We start from the raw sequence: 6,309 nt of genomic DNA, 5'->3' as shown, positions 1-6,309 counted from the left end.
CCTTTTTTCTTCCAGAACTTGCATCAGAGTATAGTTGAGCTTACGCTTATATATATTGCACCATTTTTGTGATGTTCTGACGAATCCCAGCATGCATTTTAAAACAGATCTCTATGTATTGCGAGTCTTAACACAAAAGAAGAGCAGTGATGCGCTGGATGTGGAAGTAAAGTTGCAAACTTCAGAGGCTGTGGACATTGTTCTTAATTTCTAAAAAACAGCACAGGTTCGGTATCTGCATGTGGGGGGTTGGGTTTGGGTTTGAATGGGGGTTCTTTTAGAGGTGTTTTACACAGTTAAGGATCCACATTACCCACTCAAGACACTTAAAATACTTTGCATTACAGCAGTAATGGCTCACAAAAATATACTAGTGCCCCTCTCCCACTATCATGACTGTTGTGCCTAAGCTTGGCGAGAATGAGAAAGTCTAAGGGGCAAAACAAGTCTTAGTGCTTCATCCCCTATAAAACCTGGATCCACTAGACAATTGAACATGTGTTGTGCTATGTTTGTTACCACCATTTTTATACAGCATCTCCTTCAAACTGTTATGACAGCCATGAGAGAAGAATTCACTTTGCATGATTTTCTTCACTGGTAGTTCTTCTCAAGCAGAAATGGCTGCCAGATACCACTTGGGTTTTTCCCCCCTGCCCATAAATTGTGCCATAGAAACACTGGGCTCACAAACAGTGGTGGAATGAAGCTACTCCATTTGTAAAAGTAGGGCTGTTGGAGCATGCCCTAGGAAAGTAAATGCCAACAACTGTTTGAACTTGTTCCTTACATGGAGATATTTTCCTTACATTAAAACAAGTGTAGAATTCCCCGTACCCCATTGAGGTTAACTGAAAACAACTGGCCATTGCTGCAATGTGGAACGTGGTTGCGTTGAGTGCATCCCAGAAATGGCCATTTATTAAGAAGAGCTTGGAACAGTTATTTATGGGGATTACATGCTGCGGGGTGGAGGCGTTCTGTAATACAGAAGAAGGTTTATTTCAAGTAAAAGAAGATGCTATAGGCAAGGACTGAAGATGTCATAAACTCATGTTGAAATCGTGTAGCAGCACGTGTTGAGATGTTGGCCCCAGCATGTAAGCATAGTTCTTTGTGGTCTCTGCGAATCATACAAATGGGTTGTACTGCGCCTGTGCAGTGCTGCTCGAAAAACCTCTGGAATCACTGGGCAAAGTTAACTTTGAACACAGACTTTTGTAAAATAAATAAATGCTAATTTCTATCTACAGGCACAAACCTGGAAATTGTTTAATTAAAATTACATCTCCACATAATAGCGAAGGTAGCAAGCTGGTGAGCTGTATATGTATTGCTCAGTGCCACTACCCAGCTTTTAAGACTGGATGTGCAACTTCAAGGTGCATGACTGCTCCACCAGTGGATTCACATTACAAGAAAACAGACTCCGCCTAACATTAGGAATAACTGTTCTCCGACAGCAACCCCTCTGGAGCGTGCAATTTTATTTGTGTAAGGCGTTTCTGTTAAAGGAAAGCCAGGAAGGAAGGAAGGCACTTGGCTGACTGGTCTTTCCTGTGGCAAGGTGGGATCAAGGGTTGCTATGTGGCCGTGTGTGTGTTTGTGTTCTGGAGAGTAATAGCACACAAGTGGTAAAGCTAGCAGGAGTTTCCTAGGCGTAACAAGGTCTGCTACAAGAGATATACAGTAACTGCAAATACAATTGCTGTTTCAAATTAAATTGTGGACAGGAGACCTGTGGCCCTTGAATTAATTTCAATAATTCCCTGCAAGTGATCAGTACATGTCCCAGGCATCTACCTGGACTAAGACTAGATGTGACACGCTGTGAAAAAAGGTGGTAGAAGCAGAAAAGGTGGAGGGGTTGCCTTCTGTCGGCTCTGCACATGAGGCTGCTTGCAGACTGTTGGCAAGAGAATACAGCAGGACTGATGAGGAAGGCCATAATAAACTATCCATCCCTGATCCAAAAGGAAGGAGTTTGGATATAGCGACAAGAGCTTTCTGTCCAGCTTTCACAACTATACAAAGAAATGAGAGATATGATGGCATTGAGCACTCGTGTTCTACCTCACTACTTTCTAGCCAGTATCCAGAGGTGTATTGTGGAGTGTCCCAATGCACATTGGTACCCATGGCACATGGCTCAGTTCTGTTTCCCGCACACATATCCACTCACAAGGATGTGTCACACTCAATTCTATCCAACAGTAATTATTTCCAAATTTGCATCCAGACATAAGTTACGGTGTAGAAACGTTGTGCAAATATATATCATTTGGGCAGCACATGTGGCTGTCCTAAGGAAGCTGATTTTAACACATAGCTTATTCAAGACTGATATGGGACAATGTGATCTGCAGCTGTAAAGCAATGAATGGGCTTCTCTGAAGATGCCAGCCACAGATGCTGGCGAAACATCAGAAAGAAACTCTGCTAGAACATGGCCACATAGCCCGAAAAACCCACAAAAAACAATGAATGGGCTTATTTCCAACTTTGAGTAGCTGCTTCCCACCTTGCTGAAAACATGAGAAAGAAGGAATAAAGAAAATGCCCCAGAGAATCCACCTGATTTAGGGATTTTAATAAGTTGTGAAACCACCAGTTCAGTTCTGAGAAGCTGCCGTTTCAAAATGAATGTATAAATGAATATATTGAAATGTTGAAGACTGCTTTTGTTAAACAACATAATGGATTGTGGTGTAAAATCCTGTCCACGAGATGGCACTGCCTGTCTGTCTTATAATGGGACTACCCTCCAATACTGCTTTATTTTGAAGTGACAAGGAAGAAACAGGATGCTTGGCTTTACCATTAAGGGAAGTGGAATAGCTGCTTCAGGCAGCAGATGTCTGGGAGCAGTAAAAGGAGATGAGAGATCAGAGACCAGAACTGAATGTACCAGGGATGTTTTGCATCCCCTATGCCAGCCTGTTGTCCTCTTTACCATCTGCTGGAGCACCATTCCCCAATCCGACAAGTGCCAGCGGCACACTTGGGGTTGAGGATACTGGGAGTTTTAGTTCATTCCAGTTTGAGAGTGTCAGTTCTAGGAAGGCTGCTATTGAGTATGATGCCTGAGCTGAATCCTTTCAATTAGTTCATGGCTAAGTCCACCCCTGAATTCAGATGTCAAAAGTGGACCAACCAAGAGACAAACTGCAAATACTTGTGCCATACTTGTAGAAATATAAAAGAATATCAGCACAAGAGAAAAGATAATACTGTTATAGGGATGGTTACTGAATATCAAAGTCAAAGAATAGAAAACCTTTGCACAGGTATAAAATCCAAAGTTCACCAAAAAAAGCAATACCTTCATTGCCCAACCAAAATGTACAAAATACACCATGCAAGCTTTTGAAAATTCACAGACAAAAGATGTTTAAAAATATTTTTGTTCTTTAGTGTTGTCAAGTTTTTTCCGACTTACAAACACTATCATCCAAGTCTTTATTAATGACTTGGATGACAGTACTGGGGCCATACTTGTCAAATTTGCAGATGACATCAAGTTAGGAGGAGTAGCCAATACTCCAGAGGACAGGATCAAAATTCAAAACGACCTGAATAGACTAGAAAGCTGGACCAAAGCTAACAAAATGAACTTCAACAAGGACAAATATAAGGTACTGCACTTAGGGTGGGAATTGAAATGCACAGATATAGGATGGGGGACACCTGGCTGAATGAGAGACTTATATGTGTGAAAGGGAGCTAGGAGTCCAAGTGTACTACAAATTGAACATGAATCAACAGTGTGATGTAGCAGCTAAAAAGGCCAATGCAATTTTAGGGTGCATCAATAGAAGTATAGTGTCTAGATCAAGGGAAGTAATAGTGCCACTATATTCTGCTTTGGTCAGGCCCCACCTGGAATATTGTGTCCAGTTCTGGGCACCACAGTTCAAAAAGGATGTTGAGAAACTGGAGCGTGTCCAAAGAAGAGCAACCAAAATGGTGAAGGGTCTGGAAACCATGCCTTATGAGGAACAATTTAAGGAGCTGGGGATGTTTAGTTTGGAGAAGAGACGGTTAAGAGGTGATATGATAGCCCTGTTTAAATATTTGAAGGGATGTCATATTGAGGAAGGAACAAGCATTCCTCCTGTGGCCCCATCTTAGTGATGGTTGAGGATCAACAGAGGGATATCAGGGTTTTTAGTTTTTAATTGTTGTTTTTATGCATTGACATTGTGTTTTAATATGTTATACTGTTTAATACTGTCTTAAGGGGGGGAGGGATAAAGTGTTTTTAATTGTCATATTTTATATTTTACTGTTGTTAACCGCCCGGATTGGTTTGCCAGAGGGCGGTATACAAATAAATATTATTATTATTATTATTATTATTATTATTATTATTATTATTATTATTATTAAGCTTGTTTTCTGCTGCTCCAGGGAACAGAACCCAGAACAATGGATGCAAGCTCCAGGAAAAGAGATTCCATCTAAACATTAGGAGGAACTTCCTGACAGTAAGGGCTGTTCGACAGTGGAAGAAACTCCATTGGAGTGTAGTGGAGTCTCCCTCCTTGGAGGGCTTTAAGCAGAGGCTGGATGACCGTCTATCAGGGATGCTTTGATTGAGCGTTCCTGCATGCCAGGAGGTTGGACTGAATGGCCCTTGCAGTTTCTTCCAGCTCTATAATTCTATGATTTATGATCTTGTTTAGAACAAAATTCTCACCCATCCTTATTCTGAAATCTGAATCATGCCCATCCAGCATTTTCTAATTGACAACTTGATTTCTCAACTTAATGCTTCTCTCTTTCACTCCAATCTTTTTCACTTCCCCTTTGGATTATTTGTTGTGCAAAGTTTTGATGACAGCTGCTACCCGGCATCTGATAAATTCTTGATTTTAACACTTACCTATTGTTACTTTATAGTATGGGGAGATTAAAATGTCTCCCAGCAAGGCTAATTTTGGGTTGTGCCACTGCTACATCAAAACTGACAAAGTTAACACACCTGTTTCTGAAAACAGCTTCCAGTTTTTCTTAATTATGATTGAGAACATAGGCATGGCACTTACACCTTGTAGAAGTATGTGTCCATGATGAGCTGCCATAAGAACACTGAGGGCAACCTGGGAAACTGGGAGTGGCTGGCAATGATCTGTAGAAGGAAAAGGCATATGCCTACATCTGCCTGCCTCAAGGCCAGTTGTACCAAGAGGTAAATGGAGGAAATCACCTCATATGGATGGTGTTGGATGACAGCAGTGGCAGCCTCCAAGGCAATCCTACTGACCTCTCTGCCCTTTCTCCTCATTTAAGGAACAAACAGGAAAGCAAACTCCTCTTTCAGAAGATAGTTTCTAGCAAAACCGGATAGTTCCTGGAGAAAGCAAATGGCAGAGTCTGAAATGTGCTGGAAGTCCAAGGCCTACATGGATCTGTTCTGCCTCCTATCTTTGGCCTTAATATGGCTTAAGCTATGTTGTTTGCCCTCTTCTTTGACTGAACCACTTGCCCATGGCTCCTGTAGTTCAGTAGAGTAGAGCTCATACTTTACAAGCAGCAAGTTCAGTCCCTGCTATCTCAGGGGCCAAGTAACCGAGGACCTAACCATTACTTTAATGATGCAATAGGCTATTTTATTAAATGTAGAGTAGCAAGGGGATGGATGGCAAGAGGATGGAAGTAGAAGTCAAAGAGAAATTCAAACCAAGGACCGGGATACTAACAATAACACAATTCAAGACCAGGAAGGAATAAAAAGACACTGGATGCAATACACAGAAAAGCTATATAAAGACACATGGATCAAAGAGCCATATGAACATGAGCCCCAAATTGCAACAAGAGAGGTGGAAGCTGCCATTAGAGAAATGGGGGAAAATAAATCATCAGGAACAGATGATATACCAATCGAACTGCTTCAATCTACACTGACAAAGGCAAATGATCTCTGAACAAATTCTGCAAAGAAAATGCCTTAAGATCACCATAAGTGCAAAACATCTTGAAGGCACACAACAACAACATATTCCTCATTAGTTGGGCTTTTTGAAAAATGTGAATAGCACACTCTGAAACTGTGATTGGTGCTTGATTGTTTTTACCTGGCAACCCTAACTTCAGCAGATGGAATTGTAAACTGCTATAGCTGAGGAGGCTGAATTCTTCCTTTCCAACAACCAGAAAAAAAACATGTTCAGCCCTGGCCCACACTAGTTCTTCAGTCACTAGCATTAGATCATGGCACTGCTAGCGTCGGGTGGACCCTCAGTAAGACGTCCTCTGTAGGGTCCGCACCTTCTGCCAGATACCATCCATCAGAGCTCAGAAAAT

Source organism: Sceloporus undulatus, chromosome 9 (assembly GCF_019175285.1).
Source record: "Sceloporus undulatus isolate JIND9_A2432 ecotype Alabama chromosome 9, SceUnd_v1.1, whole genome shotgun sequence".
NCBI classification, from domain to species: Eukaryota; Metazoa; Chordata; class Lepidosauria; order Squamata; family Phrynosomatidae; genus Sceloporus; species Sceloporus undulatus.
The sequence above is the reverse complement of the archived record's forward strand: the minus strand, read 5'-3'. Positions refer to the sequence as shown.